Source organism: Monodon monoceros, unplaced genomic scaffold (assembly GCF_005190385.1).
Source record: "Monodon monoceros isolate NGI ecotype Baffin Bay Population unplaced genomic scaffold, NGI_Narwhal_1 Super_Scaffold_20, whole genome shotgun sequence".
Lineage (NCBI taxonomy): Eukaryota > Metazoa > Chordata > Mammalia > Artiodactyla > Monodontidae > Monodon > Monodon monoceros.
The window spans coordinates 21,404,366-21,428,679 of NW_021703777.1; the positions used below are offsets into that span (position 1 = coordinate 21,404,366).

Sequence of the window (24,314 nt, forward strand, 5' to 3'; positions counted from 1 at the left end):
AGGCAAAGGGATGACGTCACACATTTTTGCATCTTCAGTGCCTAACTCATGGTAAGTGCCTAATACCTGTTCAACAGATAAATGAAGGAGGGAGTGAATGGATGGATAAATGAATAAAGTGAGTGATGAATTAGCCAGAAAGTAAAAATAGGGAAAAGGAAAAAAGCTCGTCCAACTGCTGCGTGCTCCTGAAGCATCAGCTGGCCTCTTTTTTACATCTCTAACGCCCTTCTTTGATTACACAGAAGCAGTGGTACCCTTTTCTAACTAAAATCTTCCTCCATATATGATGTTCTTTAAAAACCAGAGCCCACCGGAAAAATGTAGTAGAGTTGTCTTGACCATTTATTTTTAAAGCATTTGCGAGTTCAGCGTAGAAAGTCATTCTAACAGTTGGCCTGTCGCCAAGGCTAAAGCTAAAACAAGTAGACTCTATATGACTGAAGTTAATATAGACTGTAATATGGTAAACACTTTCCACTCAATGTGTATAGTGATTATAAAGGTCACTGGCTACATACCTCAGGCACATTCTTTTGATGCCACGTTCAAAGTCAGCCAGGAACCTTGGCTACAACCCAATATAAGGGGGAAAGGAAACAATTCTCTCAAGTTCAAGCAGTTCCTGAGTTACGTGAAGAATTTTTTTATTTGTTTTTACTTTAAATGGTAAGAATTAACAATGCTCCTAAAGCTTTCAATTAATTTAAGTCAGCTGTGGTAGAAAAGATGGAAATCTACTTGCTTTGATGAGAATGTAGGCATATGTAAGGCAGATAAACAGCAGCATTTAGTGCCATTCTGGGGTCCTGGCATCACTGCTCTGTTCCCTTCTGTATCCTTAATTCTTTCTTTCTTTTTTTTGGCTGCACCACATGGCATGTGGGATCTTTGTTCCCCGACCACGACCAGGGAATCGAACCCGTGCCCCCTGCAGCGGAAGCACTCGGAGCCTTAACCACTGGACCACCAGGGAAGTCCCTCTGTATCCTTAATTCTTACTCTTCCTCCTCTTTGGGTGGTCCCTATGTCACACAGTCCTTATTCACCATAGCTATGGAATTGCCATTAACTGGTTACCCTCTCTCTCAGTTGAAATTTCAGTTTTCACGTGACTACACAGCAACACCACCTCACTGGACTTCAGAATGTGAAGCTCTCATAAGAGTAAGGATGGTAACGATGGATATTAACTAATGTGTTTCTCCTAATATGTTAGAGATATGCATGGTCTGAACAAATCCCTACAGTTTAAATGAGAGGATTCTGATGGTGTGAAGATAAGATTGCATTCAGATTCACCCCCAAAGTTCAGCTTGTCCATCACAACAGCCAAGATCCCAATATGGCACCAGGGAGATGATAATTTCAGTTCCATTTAACAGGCTTGTTCTCTCCTTCCTCTTGGTTTTCAAAATAGAAATAATGATGCAACAGGGTTTTCTCCCTTGCTACGCTCCTTGGTGAAAATCCCCTTTGAGCAATTATTTCATTTGGATCTGAGCAGGCACTCTGTTTTGGAGGGATATCAAGACCGACTCATCCAGACATTTTGTCGTGGCCTCTCTGGGGCTAAAAATTTCGGTAATAGTGAGTGGCAGGGATTATGTCTTCCCCCACAGGGACTCCTAGTTAGGTAGTAAAAACCTCCACCCACTTGGTGTCTTCCCATAACTTCACAGAGCTTTACGCTTGAGGTTCACCTCCAGTCCAGGATGTGACTAGTAAGCCTGCAAGGGTCATCAACAGACCACTCCAGTGATTAACGTCTCAACTACAGTCTGGTGTGTGCAAGCTGGCCACTCTGAGACCAAGATCACCTAGTCAGGAAAAAGCCCTTCCCTCTAACTGCTGGAACCAGAGGAAATCAGATGTCAGATACCCTGACAAAGAATGGATCTGATGGCACTGAGATAGCAACAAGAAACAGGACACGCATCTGCTTGCACCCCAAGGCCCCCGAAACAATGCTAAGCAGCTGAGCGCCACAAGGGGCACATGTGAACGGTCGATGCTCCCCACTCCAACATGGAGAACACTGCAGACAGCCCCTCCTACTGCTGGAACAACCACTGTCCACCCTGCGTACGTTCTGAGCTGCTATTCTAAGCAATCAGTCAGGCATTACTTGTCTATCCTCAATGAGCTCAAGTTAAATGATACCAACACCTGCCCTTTGTCCAAAGAGGGTCAGCCACATTCTTACGCAGACCATGGGGCCACTTAAACTAGCTTTTGAGGGGGAAATGCAAGGGGGAAAGGGAAGTTGGCTGCAGAGTGCTGAAGCAGGTGGACTCAAGGCAGGCTACCCTGGGCTCACGCACCACCAGCTCAAAGCACTTACTGGCTGCGTGTGTGACCTTCGGCTCAGAACCCTCCTCCACAAGATGAAGATAATGTTAAGTGCTACTTATTGGGGTCACTGTGATGGTCAAATGAGAGGGCCAGGCTCTCAGTAAGCGCTCCACTGGTGTTACGTATTGTTATTATTAAGGAAGGTCACTATTATGAGGAATCTCACTGCCAAAATCCAGAAATTTTCTTCTTTGAAACCACTGAAACAACTGATTCACAAAAGAGTAAATGGTTTGCAAGCTGGTGCCTGTCTTGCGGAAGGAACACCTGGTCTAAAACCCTATGCGATCCGGTAGTAAAACTAAACGAAACATCTGTAGAGCGCTTCAGTGCTCTCAACATTACTCGCTGATCTTGGCGAAAATCCAAGGTAGGTATTATTTTTCTCGCCTTATACCTACATGTAAACATGAAGTTAGTAGAGTTGGGACTCGAAGCCAGGCCAACTTATTCCAAATCCTCTTCTCTTCCCACTACACTGTGAAGTGAAACTGTTCCTTAACTGGTGCATTGGACCTCAAGGCTGAATCCAGTAAGAAGCAAGAGTACTTTGAGTTTCCACCTCTTCCAGCTAATAGACACCATCACCCAATACAAATGGAGCCAAATGCCATAGGTTGAAACTCCCCACTCTCACTCCTTATATCGAGCACCGTGACATACTGAGCTCTTACTAGGTTCCGATGGCTGTTCTCAACACTTTCCATCTATAAATAGAGGCAACTCCAATATATAGGCACTACTTTCATCCTCACCTTACAGATGAGAAGTGTGAGGTAGGGAAACACCATTTGCCCCAAACCACACCAGCTTTGACACTTCAAACTCAAATACGGGGCTATTCTAGATCTCTGAGCTGTTCGTGCTTTGCATAAAGTTACCTGGATAAGAGAGATGGGTGGGGCTGAAGTGTAGCCCCAGCTCTGCCCTGGGGGCTGTCTTCACAGTGGCACAGCTCAGAAGGGATGCATTTTTTTCTAAGTGTACAGTGCCCTGTGTAGGACCTGCTCAGGTAGTGGCTCCAAAGCCACGCTCTTAACCACAAGTCTACACTCTTAAAAACACTTGACTGCTGTCCCGAGAGGTAGTACCCGCTGAAAATATAAACTCAAGAGAATTGATAAATGTATGAATAATATATAATACATAATGGGTTAAAGGGGAAGGGGATTTAGAGGGATGGTGCAAATTATACCTTAATCTTCTCTGGCTGACTTCCCTGTCAGACACCTGTCATAGGTCTTGTTTGTAAAGAAAACCAAACATTAACAGTACCTTTGTTCAGTTGCAAATATGTTGAAATGTGCAACCACATTCTGCCTTAATAGCTAGACATTAATGTAAGATGTCTCAAACACAAGAAGACTTTGAGGAAACCAGAACACCTTTCCCAATTAGGACATTGTTATCATTTATTCACCCATGTTCTCCTAGTCCAAAACAAACACTGCTCATTTCTCATCTCACTGAGTGCTTATTTAATTAGCTGAAATGGAATCTGGTCTTGGTCATGTAAAATCAGCCACACACACCATTACCAGTTAAAACTGGTTTCAACACAGAACTCAAGTCTTTCCAGAATTGTTTATACCACAGGACACAACACTCCACCAAGCCCCAGAATCCCATTCCTGTTACCAGAAAACCACTTCTCTGTGGAAAGTGTGATTATTAAAATCCGTAGCACTTTGGAGCTAATTTCAAACATGCTGAACGAATATCAGGGAATGAACATCCCTACTGATACAATTCAACTGACAGTATATATTTATAAATTATAACAATATGCATCATGGTGACACCATACAATACAATTGCAATGTAAATATTAGCCTGTGACTAGGTATTTCGATAGGGCATGGACTCCCCAGTTTGCCCTGGTCCTCACCACTCCCTATTGTCCCCCTGAGATTGGGGCCAAGTGCCAGTTTCCATTTATCACATGGTACTTTAAAAAAACTACAATCATTGTTCATAGGAATGAAATGTATCTCTATAAACATAAACTACATCTGCATCAAAGCTGGAAAGAAAAAAAGGTAGACTGAAAGGGCTAGGAGTTTCATAATACTTGGGAAAAGATAGCTCTTTGTGCACTGAAGAATATTCCTAAATGTTTAATGTTTTAAAAACTTGCCCTTTACAATATAGACAGTAGCCCTCTTCCCTCCTTCCTCAATCCCTTCAAAAATAATTATTTGAGTTTTAAATGCCAGGAGTTATTAAACATCCAGGTACTAATCCCTCCTTTATTTAGCTGGTGTCAGGACCAGACTTGCCCAGGAAAATAAGAAAAAGTTTCCAAAGAAATGTCTTTCAGAGAGAGGTTTTCTAGATCCTTCAGGGGGTGTTAGGGATTGTAGATCTGATACTTCTTAACGCCTGGATCTTTGTTTTCCCTCTTAATTTCAGCACAAAACCCTACTACCTTAAACTAAGCAACATCAAATTCTTTTTACCTCAATTTGCACTCATTTCCATAAAGCCAGATTCCTCTGACTGTACCTGGGCAAAAGGCCCCCCAAGAACAGTTAGGCAGGCTTTCTCTGTTTCCTACTTGGATTATCCTGTAATGAAATCGTAACAAGGTACATGGAATCCAAAGGTACATGAAATCTCAAAGTACTTGGAACTACCTACACTTATTTTTAACTCTGTGATTGATGTAAAATAAGGTATTAAACTACTTCCAAAGAAATAATCAGTTTCACTGATGTAAAATAAGGTATTAAACTACTTCCAAAGAAATAATCAGTTTCACCTAGATTTTAAAAACTAAGGACCTGACAATTTACCATCCCAGACAGTTACTGTAACAAAACATTTTTCTTTTCCTTTCTCTTCTCTTCTTTTTCCTTTTCTTTCTTCCTCCATCTCTCCCTCCCTCTCTCTTTCCTTTTCTTCTTCTCATTCTTTCCTTCCTTCTTTCAGTGAACATCTGCTCCTTGTGGGCGAGGCCGTTTTATTTACACACCATTTTTACTTGGTACATGCTACCACTAAGCCGATAGCTGCCCAGTAGACTTTTGATACTGTCATTGGGTTGTTCCCGGTTTTGCTGGGTAGACGGATGATACTCTGACAAGAGAGGACTTCATTTGGAAACACGGAATCCTAATACCATATTAAACCTGACACTTCTGGCTTTCAAAGGACTTTCAGCATCTCATTTGGCCCTTACGATAAACGTGTGAGGTGGGTAGGGGGAATCATGTCCATTTTCAGTTGAAAACCAGTCTCAAAGAAGTTAAAAACCATGGCATTGCTGGGTCTCCTTCCATTCCAGAAAGTCCTTTAAGATAACAACCACCAGAAATGTTTAAACTCCTTCACCCCAAATATAATTTATAATAAAAGACAATATAGAATTTCTTTTTATCAAACTCCATCTGCCATACATGATCTTCAAAAGGAACAGATACCCTCTTTGACATTAACGTTCTATTTGAAGGACATTTCCAAGGCCCTTTCACAGATGATTGTCCCCATTTACAAAGCTTTTTGAAAATACTCTCTCCCATTCTGTGTAGGAATTATGGATCCTGTAAGACAAAGATCTATTTGGAGAGTAAGCGCAAGGAAAAAATGAATTCATGTAAGGACTTTATAAAATCCCTGTGTTCATCTAAACTTTAAAAACATGGGTTACAAGCACACAGAAATAGAAATCTGCAAGCGGCCGTTAAAAGCACACATGCTAAAGTTAAGTACAGCTGTAACATCCAATTGCATTCAGTCCCTGTGACAAACTGAAACGTCCACAAAAAATATAAAAGAAAGAGGTGCCCTCTGCTAGCCAGAGTTTTTACTGGCACTAAGAAAGGAGAGACAGACCATAATTCATCACAGATATTTCTATCAAGGGTACAACACAAGCTATTGAAGTTATGAAAAAGTCATGGGGTACTCCCTGAAATTGGAATCATATGGACAAGAACAGCAGGGCTCTGAAAAGAACAGCCCATAAATGTATGACTCTTTTCAAAAGCAAAACCACGTGGTGCCTTTATGACGACTCCATGGAATTTGCCATGAGGATGGGAGTTGTCAGAAGAGAGGAACACTGACTTTTATCAAGGAAACAATGACGGGGGAGGGGACAGTGGGCGCATAAACAGGTGAGAGCAGATTAATGGGTGAAGAAAGTCAGAGGGCATATGGCACCCTCTTCCTAAAGCTCACAGGTTACACCCAAGCAGGGCCCTATTTGAGAGACCAGAGATGGTTCTTTTGCAAAATAGAGAATAGGAAGGAAGAGGAGTTTGCAGTTCCTAGCCTGAGGGTCAATATCCTGACGATCGTTTAATAAGTGGAGTGGACTGCATGATCCGTAATGATTAGCCATAGCATTCTATCAGAACTGCTGAAATTGATTTATTTATTTTTGTTGAGGTGTAGCTGATGTACAGTATAAGTTTCAGGTGTACAACATAGTGATTCACGAATTTTAAAGGTTATATTTCATTTACAGTTATTATAAAATATTGGCTATATTCCCTGTGTTGTACAATATATCCTTGTATCTTATTTACTTTATACATAGTCGTTTGTACCTCTTAATTCCCTACCCCTATGTCGTCCTTCCCTCTCCCCACTGCTAACCGCTAGGTTGTTCTCTTTATCTGTATGTTTCTTTTTTGCTATATTCACTAGTTTGTTTTATTTTTTAGATTCTACATTTAAGTGATATCATACAGTGTTTGTCTTTCTCTGTCTGACTTATTGCACTTAGCATAATACCTTCTAAACCTATCCATGTTGTTACAAGTGGCAAATTTTCATTCTTTTTTATGGCTGAGTAGTATTCCATTGTATATATAAATCACATCTTCTTTATCCATTCATCAGTTTGCAAACACTTAGGTTGTGTCCACATCTTGTAAATTATATGATAGCTGAATTTTATAGCGCAAAAGGGAAATGCCTACTCACTGTTCTGTATTTGGACCCAATTATTCTCTCCATTCACCTGTAGGGAAGGAGAACTAACAAGGGAGAACCAGGGGATTTAGCTGTCAGAGTTGTATGCTCTACATTACAGAGCATCCCAGGGAGGGCTCTCTGATGGAATCATATGCAAGGAAGGGAGCAGCTGGGGCAACATCAGTCCTTACACTAAGGCAAGACCCTCCCCTGGCTTATCTAGACCCTGCTCCTTCTCTTCTTCCCCCCTCTACACACACACACACACACACACACACACACACACACACACACTTCTAGGGTCTTCTCCACAACGAGAAACTGAGAACTATAGTTGAAGGGCCACATATATGGGTATCAGGATAAGAGTAAGAAAGAACCACTAACACAGCATTGTAAATCAACTATACTCCAATAAAAATTTTAAAAAAAAGAAAGAAGGAAACACTAACATTTTTACCATTGTACTCAGGCAATGATACATTTCTATCGCTTAAACACTATATAGCAAACTGAACATCTTTAACTGGTCAGAAGGCTAACAAAATTACCTGACTTTTACAAGTTATAATAATCCTGCTGCAAGCAATAGCAATGAATTCCTGAAAAATCACTTTGGTAGAAAATTCAGAATTGAGAAAGGTAAGACTTTAGAGTATTGGCTCTAAAGTCAAGATTTTTTTGATTCATAATCCACTTTAAGGAGCCAATGAAAGTGGTGGAGCCTCAGCTCCAGAAAAATACACCTTCCTAATGAATTCCCATAAATCTTGTATATAATTTCAGGTCGTTCAAAGACCTGAAATCCCCTTTTCTTCTACCGTATCTTTAAAAGAAAAAAAATAGTTTGGGGAGCCAAACTATTACAACAATCCTATAAAAAACTCAATATTTTTATATCCACAAAGAAAAAAGAAGCAGACGCTAAATTCAAAAAAATCTTATGACATTTGACACAGATTACATTACTAAAAATCAATAGTGTATGTCAAATATACATTTCTCCTCCTTTGGTAGCCATAATCTTTTTGAGATTGACCTCCCACACAGTAAACATGGATATTGGTTTTCTTTGTGCAATATCCACACAAACAGGCCTTTTCCTTCCCTGGTCCTCCATCCAAAGGTTCAATGCTCTCTCAGTTGTATACCTTGGAATGGCTCTATATCATGGTCCCAAAGACAGCTTAACTAGAAGGCTGGATATGGGGAAAGTTTGAAGACCTTTTTTAGGAAAATCCAGAGAGAGTTTTCAGGCTTCCTTCCTGGCATACAGTCAGCTAGCTGTAACCATGACAGCCACCAGCCAGTGACACCACACCTGGCTCTGCCTCTTCCCTTCACTTCCACGCTCAAGGTTGCATTTCTAAGACTGGGACTGACTTTGCCTTGGTTTCCTTTGGCTTTCCAAAGGGTGCATTCCAATTTCATCTTCCTCTCTCCTTTTTCTTTCTTTTTTTTTTTTTTGCGGTACGCGGGCCTCTCACTGTTGTGGCCTCTCCCGTTGCGGAGCACAGGCTCCGGACGCGCAGGCTCAGCGGCCATGGCTCGCGGACCCAGCTGCTCCGCGGTATGTGGGATCTTCCCGGACCGGGGCACGAACCCGTGTCTCCTGCATCGGCAGGCGGACTCTCAACCACTGTGCCACCAGGGAAGCCCTCTCCTTTTTCTTTATCTCCCTTTTTATCCTTTTTTCTTTCCAAATGCTGGCAAACCTAAGTATAAATCCAAGCTCTGTGTGTCACTCGCAGGGTCTCCTCAAGTAAGAAACTAAACTTTGCCAGCAGGCAGTTTCCTCATCTGTAACAGAGGAAAGAATAACTAACCTACAGGGTTGTTATGAAAATCAAATTAGTGATGTGTGAAAAGTTCTCAGCGGAATGCCTGAACCACAGAAGAATCTCAGCAAATGTTAGCTCCTCTGCCTTTATACTCTATGTTAATTGTAAAAATAATAGAAAATATATACAATCAAGCATTAATAAAATAATATGACCACAACAACGACTTTGAAAATTAGCCTTTAGACCACACAGATTTGAAAATTATTACAAAGATGCTTTTAGAAATAATGTACTTTACATTATTCATTATAGTAATAGATATGCAAATATTATAAAATGCCAATGGAGTAAACAAAAGATTAATGACTTCTTCTTTAAAAGCTTTAATTAAAAAGTCCAAATGTAAATCTGTTAAGGCCTGCTTACTTTTATTAGAGATTTCTTTGGTTCCTAGGTTAACACAAAGATTTAAAAAATTCATTTGTACTACTGAAATGTAAAGAGTTTCCTTAGTAAGAAATATGAAAGGCAAGGAATCTAGTAAAAAAGAAATGAGAAAAACAAGAGTTCACCTTTTCTGTTTAGAGGGTAAACACAGATCAAATCCTTAATGTTCTACTTGACCTTCCCTCTAGCAAATACTTGCCCAGCAAGCCTAGAATAATGGAGCTGGAAGGTGCGCATGCATTTCACAGACCTCACCTCAGGGGCTGGATAGTTATTCACCTCGCCTTGTGCTCCTTGGGCTCAAACAGGAAGTAGAAGACTTGATTCATCCCAATGAAAGTTTCCAATCCAGATCTCTCCTGGAGAGTTAGGAGGACCTCAATGGATCTCTTGATTGGATCCCACAGCCAAGGAACCCTGGCTCCCTGAAAGCAAGTGTAAATAACCAACAGCACCCTGTGAAATGCCATTTGGAGCAAACCAGAAGCCAGAGGCAATTAAAGAATGACTTGAAAAATGACTGGCTGTCCTCTGAACACGTCCCCTGACAGGAAAGGGAAACAAAGCAAAGGGGAGAGTGGGTCAACGATTTCTTTGTAAGTTCTCTGGTTTACCTAACTACTAAGTGATGACATTTCTAAATTACAAATTCCTGAATGACTAACCATGCATCTTTACCTACAAAAATATATAGAAATATAAGGAAAAGGTGGCCCCTCCCATTCCTCCCACCCCGGTCCTCTCCCTGGTGGCCCCAGTTTGCCAGAGTCACTGACGCCAGGAGAGAGGAAGGGAGGAGAGAGCAGGAGAGAGAGGTCTGTGTTTCCTGGCAGAGCTTTCAAAATGTGCATCCCCAGGAAGGAAGGGAAGGAGGGAGGAAGGTATGCAGGTAGAATGATTTAAAGTTGCTGATCAATCTCCAAAATATACAAGCAGTTCACACAGCTCAATATCAAAAAAACAAACAACCCAATCCAAAAGTAGACAGAAGACCTAAATAGACATTTCTCCAAAGAAGATATACAAAACGCCAACAAACACATGAAAGGATGCTCAACATCACTAATCATTAGAGAAATGCAAATCAAAACTACAATGAGATATCATCTCACACCCATCAGAAAGGTCATCGTCAAAAAATCTACAAACAATAAATGTTGGAGAGGGTGTGGAGAAAAGGGAACCCTCTGGCACTGTTGGTAGGAATGTAAATTGATACAGCCACTATGCAGAACAGTTTGGAGGTTCCTTAAAAAACTAAAATTGAACTACTATATGACCCAGCAATCCCACTACTGGGCATATACCCTGAGAAAACCATAATTCAAAAAGAGTCATGTACCACAATGTTCACTGCAGCTCTGTTTACAATAGCCAGGACATGGAAGCAACCTAAGTGTCCAGTGACAGATGAATGGATAAAGAAGATGTGGTACATATATACAATGGAATATTACTCAGCCATAAAAAGAAACGAAATTGAGTTATTTGTAGTGAGGTGGATGGACCTAGAGTCTGTCATACAGAGTGAAGTAAGTCAGAAAGAGAAAAACAAATACCGTATGCTAACACATATATATGGAATCCAAAAAAAAAAAAAGGTTCTGAAGAACCTAGGGACAGGACAGGAATAAAGACACAGACATAGAGAATGGACTTGAGGACATGGGGAGGGGGAAGGGTAAGCTGTGATGAAGTGAGAGAGAGGCATGGACATATATACACTACCAAATGTAAAATAGATAGCTAGTGGGAAGCAGCCACATAGCACAGGGAGATCAGCTGGGTGCTTTGTGACCACCTAGAGGGGTGGGATAGGGAGGGGGGGAGGGAGACACAAGAGGGTGGGGTTATGGGGATATATGTATGCATAGAGCTGATTCACTTTGTTATAATGCAGGAACTAACACACCATTGTAAAGCAATTATACTCCAATAAAGATGTTTAAAAATAAATAAATAAAAAATAAAGTTGCTTATCAAAAATTCCCTTCACCAAAAAGCCTGAGTATTCACTTAACTTTTTTTAAGCCGCCTAAACCTCAGACAGATAACCATTTGCTATATCAGCACCTTTTAAAAATGCAATGTCTCTGTAAACTGTAAGACTTGAGTTGCTCACACACCGGTGTTTATTACTCAGAGCCAATGGCCTCCTTACACCTAATAGAGATCATCAGCGGTTGGAGAACAACGATGGGCCATCATCTATGAAGGGCTCCTTGTGTTTCCGGTATTTTACATAACTTATCTCACAGAATCCTCACTCCTGGTGCTGAAAGGTGATTAAGCCATATTATATAAGGAAATCAAGCTCAGAAAAGAAGAGACACTTCCTAAATCACATCTCTTGGTAACAGACGGGGCTGGGATTTGAATCAGGCTCTGACTCCAGTTGTATGTTTACTAAGGGAAGGGCTGAAAAAGACTAGAGCCCTGTGAGGGGGTAGAGAACACAAAAGAAGTAGGGAGAAGAGCAACCTTAGTGGCTTCCCAATTTGCCTGTAGCATTTGGTGCACTCAGGGCGCCAGGAAGCATGCCTGGGCTTAGCCTGAGACCCAGACCCAGACGGGAGGTGGTACCCAGAGGCGGTACAATCTGCTCAGTTCCAAGTGACAAATTCCTGATTTGGACACAGCTACAAAACAGGTTTTTGTGTGCAGGCCTGGGACCCATCCCACAATTTAAAACCCGATCTCTTCATAAAGTGGTTCCCCTCACCTAGAGATTGTCACACTGAGTGAAGCAAGTCAGACAGGAAAGGACAAATATATGATATCACTTACATGTGAAATCTTAAAAAAATGTTACAAGTGACCTTATTTACAAAACAGAAATAGACTTACAGATGTAGAAAACAATCTTACGGTTACCAGAGTAGAAAGGGAGGGAGGGATAAACTGGGAGATTGGGATTGACATATACACACTACTATATATAAAATAGATAACTAATAAGGACCTACTGTATAGCACAGGGGACTCTACCTCAATATTCTGTAATGGCCTATATGGGAAAAGAATCTAAAAAAGAGTGGAAATATGTATACGTATAACTGATTCACTGTGCTGTATAGCAGAAAGTAGTACAACATTGTAAATCAACTAGACTCCAATAAAAAAATAAATAAATAATAAAGTGTGTCCCCTCTGCGCGTGATGATGGTAAGGCAGAAAACATAACGCCATGTCCCTAGAACAGGAAGTCATCCTCAACTCCTCAACTTTCTGAAAAGGAGGCTTGGAGTAAATTTTCTCTTTCCTACTTTTGGAGATCAGTTTACAAACACCCAGAAGATGTCAAAAGCCATCTCAAAAAAAAAAAAAAAAAAAAAAGCCATCTCAAATCCTACACAAATTACATGTATTCATTCTTACAGCTTTTTGTGTAGAATAATGTAAAGTCTCAAGACAAATTGGAATGGGTGACTAAATCATTCTGTGGACAAAATCCTCTTGAGGGTGATAATAACAAGCAGAGGGGGAGGAATTCATGGAACAAGGAAGCAACATCTACTTTTGTCTAACTGTGCTTCTCGCCAGCAGCACTTGCTTATTAAGTAAGTATATGAGCCAACCCCATACAGAACTACAGATCACTGCTCACGACAACACACAGTTATAACATTAGGTTCCACTAGGAACTAACACACATTGTACTGGCTTTTATACATAATTAATCTACAAAGAAAACTGTTAACTGCTAAGTGCAGCTAAGAGCAATTTCATTAATACTTGGAAATTGGGGGCTTCCCTGATGGTGCAGTGGTTAAGAATCCGCCTGCCAAGGCAGGGAACACGGGTTCGAGCCCTGGTCTGGGAAGATCCCACACACCGCGGAGCAACTAAGCCCGTGCACCACAACTACTGAGCCTGAGCTCTAGAGCCCACAAGCCACAACTACTGGAGCCCATGAGCCACAGCTGCCGAAGCCTACGCGCCTAGAGCCTGTGCTCCGCAACGAGAAACGACTGCAATGAGAAGCCCGCACACCACAATGAGTAGACCTCACTCGTCACAACTAGAGAAAGCCCGCGCACAGCAATGAAGACACAACACAGCCAAAAATAAAAATAAATAAAATAAATTTAAAAGAAAAACTTGCAAATTGGCAAGATGAATGCATTTACCCTAAAAACAGGAGGCCTTCTAGAACATCGCTTTGTTGTCTCTCTCACTCCTGGGAGTTCTTTGGTGTAGGGAGGAAGTTTTCGTCCACCCTCTTTGACTCCCCGGCTGGGTTTGAAAATTAAACTGACTAAGACAGACTAACAGGAGAAAAGCATACAAATCGTAGTGAATCTGTACATGCACGCAGGAGCCTTCACAAGAGAATGAAGACCCAAAGAAGTGGCCAAAGGAGGAAACTCTTAGACCTTTTAGACAAAGAAACAACTATATTTGTGAAGAATTGTCAAAACAAAGGGGTTTGGGCTAGGGGTATAATCCAACTAGGGTTAGGTAGTCCTCATCTTACTTAACTAGGAAGATAAGGGATAGGTTAACAAGGCTTGTTTGCAGAGTCCTCTGGTGCTGCCTCTGGGCTGATAAGAGTCTGTCTCTAGCAAAAGGAGAATTTATTTCCTGCCTTTAGGCAGGAAAGGGGGAGCTTTCCCTATGTTTACTGCTTCTTAACTGCCTTCCTTTATCAAATGTCATGTTTCCCTAGTTGTGATGGTCTCCATGCGGTGCAAAAAGTCCATTTCCTGGACAGTCCACTGCTAAATCTCAGATCAAAATATTCTGATACAGTCTTAGTCTGTACTTGTATCATCCCCATGCCTATGTTTTTGGCTCTCCCAAATTTACTCATCCAGGTTTTTTTTTAAATATTTATTTAATTTATTTATTTGGCTGCTCTGGGTCTCAGCTGCAGCATGCGGGATCTAGTTCCCTGACCAGAGATTGAACTCAGGCCCCCTGCATTGGGAGCATGGAATCTTAACCACTGGACCACCAGGGAAGTCCCTATTCATCCAGGTTTGATCGCTGGTTAGTAATAGTTCAGCAAGAGAAACTTGCCTTTTCTTTCTTTTATATCTTTATGAAGTGCAGCCTTCCAAACACAGTTGATACTCAAACATTTCTAACAGAACAGCTTTTGACTTTGGGTAATGAGAAACTGAGGACATCACACTTTTGGTTTTGGGTAAAGAGAAAATGTCTCAATCTCTTGGTGATGTCCTCTAACTTAAAGCACCCATATTCTAATTCGCCAGGATCCATGAAGCTCCTAAAGTTGCATGTAAAATTTTTCAGTGTTTTCATTCTTAGGGAGGTAGAGTCAATTGCTTTTATTAGATTCTCAAGGGGGATAGTGAGGAAAATGAAGTTAACCTATGTCACTATAATTAGTCTTGTAAAGAAAAATAAATACAAAGTCAAATAGGCCCCCACTTGTTAGCTGTGTGATCTGTGGCAAATCACTCCATCTCTTTAATGCCTTACTTTCCTCTCCTATGAAATGGAGATAATAGTAGCACCACTTCATAATGGCATACAAGATAATCTGCACGACCATCTGCTCCTGAGGACAACTATACAAATGGGACAAGAATGCACTTTAAAATATCAAAGAATTAAAAAGATAAATTACTTCACCTGGGAAAGTGGCTCAGAGACAAGAGCCCTACTTGGGAGGAAACTATTATTTGGGGAGGCATTTGCTTCTTCCCAAAGGGGCCGCTGAGTGGCTGAGAGTCTGGATGTGCTTTTAACAGAATCAGAAACTGGAAAGACAAGGGTAGCAATCAGTGTCAGCAAAGAGGCAGGAAAGTAATGATGCTCCTCTCTCTTTGGGTTGAGACCTTAGAGATCTACAACCTAATCATAAGTGTGAATCTTAAGTAGGCAAAACCACCCAGGTTAGAGCTCAGTTTTGAAATATATCAATACCTAAAAACAAAGTGATTCTGGTTTGCAACTGGCAGAAAAAAATTCTCTGCTACACTGTCTTCTATTTCAGAATACTTTTGCAAAGTAGAAGTACAATGTCCCTACGTAATGAAAAGTAACCAGGCATACAGGATGATATAATAGCATTAATGAAAACTAGGAGAAATGACAGACAATAGAATAGACCCACATGGGCTGAAGATATTACAGTTCAAAGGGACTTTAAAATAACTATGCTTGCCATGCTCAAGAATGATTTTAAAAATGGAGAGTTCTGATAGATAACTGGAAATTATAAAAATGAACCAAATGGAAATCTTAGAATTGAAAAGTAATTCAGAATAGGTAGGCTTATACAGACTAAATACAGTTAAATAGATAGTGAATTGGAACACAGATCAGAAGAAAATAACCAAAATGAAGCAAGTACAAATCAGAAGGTAACAGACATAGAAGATACAATGATGTCTAACATACATGTAATTGGAGTTCCAGAAAGGAAGACTAAGAGAATGGGGTAAGAGCAATATTTGAAGAGCCATTGGATGAACTTTACAAAGCCAATGAACAATAGATCAAAAAAGTCCTACCACCCCATGCAGGGTTTTTTAAAATCCACAAATAGCTGGAACATAGTAAAACCGCAGGAAACCAAGGTCAAAGAGAAAACCTTAAAAGCAGCTGGAGAAAAAGACATATTATTACACAGAAGCAATAATTCAGAGTGACAGTTTACTGCTCCAGAAAAGAGAGAGAGAGAGAGAGAGAGAGAAAATGCAAATCAGAAGACAATGGAACAATATCTTAACCATGCTTTAAAAAATTAACTGCCAACCATTCAAAACAAAAATGTACTTCAAGAATGAAAGCATAGGGCTTCCCTGGTGGCACTGTGGTTGAGAGTCCGCCTGCCGATGCAGGGGACACGGGTTCGTGCCCCGGTCCAGGAGGATCCCACATGCCGCGAAGCGGCTGGGCCCGTGAGCCATGGCCGCTGAGCCTGCGCGTCCGGAGCCTGTGCTCCGCAGCGGGAGAGGCCACAACAGTGAGAGGCCCGCGTACCGCGAAAAAAAAAAAAAAAAAAAAAAGAATGAAAGCATAATGAAGACATTTTCAGACATAAAAAAGCTGAGAAAATCTGTCACCAGTAGGCTCTCACTAAGGGAAAGAGTAAAGGATGTTTTACAGGCAGTAGAAAAATGATTCTAGAAAAAAGAGCAGAGAAGAGGAAAGAACAATAAAAATGGTAAACATGTGGAAGTCTAACTGAATAAAGACTTTAAAAAATAGTAGTAATTATATATATGCTCTTGTGTGGAAAATATATAAAAAATTAAAATACATTACAACAATGGCATATGAATTGAGGGCGTGCGGTGGGGGTGAGGGGTAAATGGAGTTAAAGTAGCCAAGGTCCTTGCATTATCTGGGAAGAGATTAAAAGTATCAATTAAAAAATGTTTAATAAAATGAAAATACCAATTAACAATATATTTTAAATCAAGAAGGCATTATGATCTCCATAGTAACCACTAAAAGAATAGAGAAATGAATATAAAACTTCTAGCTGGACTTCCCTGGTGGCGCAGTGGTTAAGAATCTGCCTGCCAATGCAGGGGACACAGGTTCGAGCCCTGGTCTGGGAAGATCCCACATGCCACGGAGCAACTAAGCCCGTGTGCCACAACTACTGAGCCTGCGCTCTAGAGCTCACGAGCCACAACTACTGAGCCCGTGTGCCACAACTACTGAAGCCTGAGTGCCTAGAGCCCATGCTCTGCAATAAGAGAAGCCACCGCAATGAGAAGCCCGCGAACCACAACGAACAGTAGCCCACGCTCACCACAACCAGACAAAGCTCGTGCTCGGCAACAAAGACCCAACGCAGCCAAAAATAAATTAATTAATTAACAAAAAACTTCTAGCTAATGGAGGCTTAAAAATGTAAGCATTAAAATAAAACAAAAAACAAACCCCCCAAAACCCATATGCTACCAAAAGGCAAGGAAGGAAGGCAAATAAAAAGAACATAGAGCCAATAGAAAACCATAGAAAACACTTAATAAGATAGTAAATTTAAACCCAAGTCACATGTACATTGACTAAATAATCCAATTAGAAGGTGAAGATTTTCAAACTGGATTAAGAAAAAAAATCAACCATCTACTACTTATAAAAGACATCTAATATAAGGATACAGGGACTTCCCTGGTGGTCCAGTGGTTAATACTCCGTGCTTCCAATGCAGGGGGCCTGGGTTCAATCCCTGGTCAGGGAACTAAGATCCCACATGCCCTGCGGCACAGCCAAAAATGAATTTTAAAAATACATATGTATGTGTGTATACACACACACACACACACATATAGATAGACAGATAGATAGATGGATACAGAAAGGTTGAGAGTAAAAGTATGAAAAAGATAACCATACAAACATTAGCCAAATAAATCTGCTACAACTATAATGATGAAGCAAAGAGCAATTCTGGAGATACAAACATTTCATGATAAAATGTTCAATTCACCAGAAATATATTACAATTATAAATGTATATATTCCTAATGATACAGCCTTAAAACATATAAAACAAAAATTGGAAGTACTACAAGGACAAATAGTCAAAACCACAATTATGGTGGAAGAATTGAACACAAGCAGCAAAGTTAACCACTGAACATAAATAAAGCATTTATCCAGCAACTGCAAGGCACATTATTCTTCTCAAGCACAACGTGTAACATTTACAAAAATTGACCATCAACAGGGAATAAAACAAATCTTACTAAATTTCAAAGCACTGAAATCATATAAATATGGTTATGGTTTCTAACTGCAGTAAAATAAATACCGAAATGTTTGAAACTTAAGAACTATATATCTAAATAACTCAAGATAACATGCAAAAAAGGATCAGAATGGAAAAAAACTATTTTGAGTGAAATAACCACCAAAACACTATATATCAAAACTTAGCTGTGAAGTGCAGGTAAAGCCATGCTTAGAGGGAAAAATTATCTAGAATAAATATACTAGAAAATAAGGCTGAATATCAATGAACTAATATCATTTTCAAAAGCTAGAAAAATAACAATGTATACTCAAAGAAAACAGAAAGAAGGAAATAATAAATGGTAGATATTAATGAAGTAGAAAATAAATGTAAACAGAAAAGGTCAACAGGTCTAGAAGCTGATTCTTTACAAAACTCATAAATTCCTAGAAAGACTGATTAAGAAAGAGAAGGCACAAATAACCAATGTCAGGAATAAAAAAGGGGGCTATCACTGTACATCCTACAGACATTAAAAATATGAGAATATCATTAACAAATTTATGCCAATATATTTGAAGATCTAGGATGAAAAAGATAAATCCTAGAAATAAGCAACTTATAAAACTGACAGTAAAAGAAAAATTTTAAACATCTGAATAGCTGTCATACCATTCAACAAACCCACAAAGAACACTTCAAGGCCAGATAACTTCACCTGTGAGTTTTGCCAATGTGTCAAGGTGAAACAATACTGCTATCACACAAAGTCTTCCAGAAAACAGAACAAACAGTGAGCACTCCACAACTTACTTTTAAGGCCAGTATAATCTTGATGCCAAAATTTGACAAGGATATTGTGAAAAACAAAAATTATAGGAAAATTCTACTAATTTATCAGGGTGCAAAAATCCTAAATAAAAGATTAGCAAGTGATATTAAATAAACACATTAAAAAAAACCCAATAACATGTCACAGCCAAGTTGGATTATTTTATATATACAAGTTTGATTTAACACCTGAAAATGAGTTAATATGTCACCACACTAACAGAATAAAAGAGAAAAAATCATACGATTACTTTGATATAGAAAAGCATGTGAAACAATTCAGGAGCCATATATAATTAAAAACTTTTAGCAAACTAGGGATAAGAATTCCCTTTAAATGAAAAAGAAATTATCTACATGGTGCAGCCATTGTGGAGAATAGTATGGAGATTCCTTAAAAAACTAAAAATAGAGTTACCATATGATCCAGTAGACCATATGGTCCACTCCTGGGCATATATCTGGAGAAAACTATAATCTGAAAAGATACATGCACCTCAATGTTCATAGCAGCACTATTTACAATAGCCAAGACATGGGAGCAACCTAAAAGTTCATCAACAGATGAATGGATGAAGAAGATGTGGTGCATATATACAATGGAGTATTACTCAGCTACAAAAAGAATGAAATAATACCATTCACAGCAACATGGATGGACCTAGAGATTATCACAGCAAGTTAAATAAGTCAGACAGAGAAAGACAAATATCATATGATATCACTTACACGTGGAATCCAAAAAAATGACACAAATGAACTTATTTACAAAACTGAAATAGACTCACAGAAATAGACTCACAATAGAAAACAAACTTATGGCTACCAAAGGGGAAAGGAGGGCAGGGATAACTTAAGAGTTTGGGATTAACATATAAACACTACTAAATATAAAATAGATAACTAAGAAGGACCTACTGTATAGTACAGGGAACTATACTCAATATCCTGTAATAATCTATAAGGGAAAAGAATCTGAAAAAGAATAGATAGATAGATAGATAGATAGATAGATATAACTGAATCACTTTGCTGTACACCTGAAACCAACACAACATTGTAAACCAACTATACTTCAATTAAAAAAAAACTACAAAAATCACCATAGTTGATGAACAAATGATAAATGTTGAAAGTCTTTCGAGACCTCAAAAGGGAAAAGGATATGTACTATCAGCACTTCTATTCAACACTGTACAATCTGCCTGTGCAAAATGACAAAGAAAAAAATTTTTAAGCATAAAGATTAGAAAAAAACAAATTTCTCAGATGATATGATTGTGTATATAAAAAATACATAAGAATCTACAGATAAATTACTAGAATTCATTTCGTAAGTTAGCTAGGCTCTGGATACAAAGTCAATTTTTAAAGTTATATTTCTATAGGTTAGCAAAAAAAGAATTCGAAAATAAAATTTTAAAACGGAAACAATATACAGCAGAGTAAAAAAAATACCTAGGAATAAATCCAATACAAGATGTGAAAGACGTTTACAGACAAAACTATGGAACATCACTGAAAGAAATTTTGAAAGCTCTAAATAAATAGAGGCATATACCATGTTCATGGACCAGAAGATTCAATATTATAAAGATATTAATTTTGCCCAAATTTATTAATAAACGCAATGTGATCTCAATCAAAATCCCAACAGTTTAAGTCTTTGTTGTTGCTGTTGTTTTGTTTTGGTGGAACTTAATAAGCTGATTCTAAAATGTTGCATAAATGTAAAAGACAGAGACTAGACAAGAAACTCTTAAAGTACAAAATAAGAGGACTTGATCTAATGAATATAAACTCCTATTATAAAACTACAGTGTGGTATTGGTGCAAAAATATTCTCATAGACAAAAGGAATAGACTAGAGAGCCCAAACACATATTGGGACACTTGAATTATGAACAAGGTAGCCCCATAGGGCAGTGGGAACAGAATGGACTTACCAGTAAATTATGCTGGGATAACTGAAGGTCCATAAATTATTTTAATTTAAAACTTTAACCCCATCTCACACAATATGCAAAAATTAATTCCCAGTGAATTGTAAATATAAATTTGGGGGTTAAAACTGAGAAGTTTCTAGAAAAAAATATACAAGACTATGTTTATAACCTCAGAGTAGGAAAAGACTTATTGAACAGAACACAATGAAACACTAACCATAAAGGAAAACGGAATCTGTAAAGGACTTGGTTATTAAAATTAAGACCCTCTTTTCATCCTTAAGAGAGTGAATAGGCAAGCAACAGAATGAAGATTGTGCCACACGTACGACCAACAGTGAGCTCATATCCAGAATATATTTTAAAATACCTACAAATCAGTAAGAAAAAGACAAACAACCCAATGACAAAGGGGACAAGAGACTTGAACAACCATGTCACAAAATATTGCAAATGGCCAATAAACATGAAAAAGTGCTCAACCTCATCAATAAGGAAAAAGCAAATTAACTCCACAATGTGATATTGCTGCAAAACCACCAGAAAGGCTAAAATTACAAAGACTGACAATGTTGGCAAGGATAAGGAGCAAGGGAAATTCCCATATGTTGTGGGTGGGAGTATGTTGGTACAACTACTTTGGAAACCAGTTTGGTATTATCTACTAAAGTTGATGATACACATAACCTATGAGCTAGCAGTTCCTCTCCTGGGTACAGACCAAACAGAAATGCATGTCCACAGGCACCAAGAAACACAAATAAGAATGACGTCAGCCACCTTATCCATAGACCCCAAAAGGACCATCCAAGGTCCTCCAAAAAAACAGTGGATAAATGCGGATAAATGATTGTGCTATACTCATATAATAGTTTTCCGCACAGCATAGGGAAATGAAAAAACCACAGCCACAAGCAACAACATTCATAAATATCACAAAGCAAAGAATCCAGACACATGTGAATACATACTCCATTATTCCATTCATTCCTTGCTCAAAAAGACAGGTGAAACCGAAATACAGTGTTTAGAGATAGGCGCTTTGTTGGAAAAACTGTAAAGAAAAGTGACGAAATGTTTACCAAAAAACATCAGGACGGGTTTTCTGTTTTTTACCTTTGGGCAAGGGTGAGTAGTGATTGGGAGAGGGTCACAAGAGAGGATTCTAGGGTACTGGCAGTGTTCCAATTTTTATCCTCGTGTTGGTTACAAGGTGTTGGTTGCAAGGTGTTACTTGTGATAAGTCACTGCACTCTACATCTCTATTTTGTACACTTTTTTGTATGTGTATGAAATCTCAGTTAAAGGGGGCTAATAAATAATCAAATGCATCTACAATTAAACAAAAAAACTTCATTGTGTCAATACCCATGTATATTGCCTGCAATCAAAAAGAGAATAGCTTGAAAAGCGGCGGGGGGGCAAGTATTCTCATTGAGGCCCATTATTTTTTTACAGCTTTTGTGCTAACACCTTATTTACAAAACTTGTTTACAAAACTGAAATAGACTCACAGAAATAGACTCACAATAGAAAACAAACTTATGGCTACCAAAGGGGAAAGGAGGGCAGGGATAACTTAGGAGTTTGGAATTAACATATAAACACTACTAAATATAAAATAGATAACTAAGAAGGACCTACTGTATGGTACAGGGAACTATACTCAATATGCTGTAATAATCTATAAGGGTTCACAAGCACTGTGAACCATTGAGCACTCCTGACCAGTTCACAATGAGTGGGTTTCCCACTCATCCGTAATCCATTCGATGAGTGGACGATGGTGCACTGGTCCAGATAATGCACATTATACAAAGGTCCTGAGATCTTCCAGAAGATCTCCAATAAAGGATACCCAACACCTGCTCTTCCCTCCTCTCCTCACAGGCCAATCTTTTTCTTTCTTCAGTTCTCAGCTCCAGGTCTCTTCTACAGGGAATCCTTCCTTGCACCTACCCCTACCCGGAATGGGGTAACGTCTCCTTTTGACATTAGTGCTGGTCATTCTCAGTTTGTCCCCACCTCCCAGTTCCACCCCTGGGAGGCTGATCTAGGCACTAGATCACCAGGACAGTCCATCCAGCCAGCTTCTACTGGGTTCCACAGAGGAGAGGCAACGGCAGAAGCTGGGAGGTGAGGAGAAGAGAGAAGTCGGACATGTCCTCCCCACCCTCTTTTGCTGTGGTCTGTGTTCCTAGGGGTGGCTGCTTCTCTGGAGGCCCAAACTCTTCCAGTAGCATCATTCCTGCCACCTATAACAGCTCTCCACTGCTGTGCCTTTCACTGGTCCTGGGAACCCTGCCTTCATCTAAGTTGTCTTTTCACTAAATTCTCTTCACTTGAACTACGTTGGATTCTGTTTTCTGCCGGGACCCTGCGGAATGGAGATTTTATATTAATTTATAGGATAATTTTATCCGCATCTGTCTCCTCCTGCTAGGCTGTGAGCTTCATGACACTGGCACTTTAGAAGTTACAAACCAATATTTTAAATGATATAGTGAGTTAATGAATGCATGAATGAGCCCACATTAGAATCAGAATATACTGTACATTGTACAAGGATTTCTAAAACGCCCCTCATACATTTGATGTGGCACCAACCAATCTGAGCAAACATTTTTCCTACGTTGGTTGAAAATAGCCTTTGTTGGCAGGAATATTTTTACTCATTTCAATGATTTCAATTATTCTAGCGATAAGTGCAATAGCTATGATTTCTCAATTCAGAAGCTAAGTTTATCTGAAATAAGTCATCGATGATGAGATTCTAAATGGGCTGCAGTTAATTACAGCTCTAAGAGTCAGTAGGAATGCAATAAAAAAGTTAACTAGAAAAAGAAGGCTCTGCATCTCTTATTTTTTATAACTTATTGCAAATGACTCTAGAAAACAAATACTTAGTAGTTGACGGTGTGGGAAGGGTTATCTCCAGGCAGGAAATGTTCTTTGTTAATACAATAAACTATCTACTCTACATTGTTGCTTTAGACTTAAAGGACAATCTGGGCTGATACCAATATTAGATATGCAAGTTTCATATTAATGTACATAGTTAGACAACTTCTACAAAATGAACTGGAAAATACTGATTCTAGGCCACTAATCAGAATTTCTGGAACACAATCTGGAGCTCTGCAGATTCCCTTCTTTTATGGAAGAAAAAGTGCAGAAAAATCAGATTATCTAGAGGCGCCCTGATGTGCAAGCAAACTAGTAGATGCTGTACAGTGTGACACTTGAGTTTTACTCGAGAAAACTAGTTCATAGATTAGAATCACAACTACATACACACTATATCAAGAATTTTGAGTTCATAGCAGGGCATTTTGAAAGCACCAATTTACCTAGCATGCA

The 24,314-nt window shown here is 39.2% G+C and overlaps 1 protein-coding gene across 2 annotated transcripts in view; it reads right to left on the reverse strand.

Moving 5' to 3' along the window:
• TBC1D9 (TBC1 domain family member 9) overlaps window positions 1-24,314 on the reverse strand; it is a 114,887-nt gene that overhangs the window by 89,119 nt on the left and 1,454 nt on the right. The gene's annotated exons all lie outside the window — the stretch shown is intronic.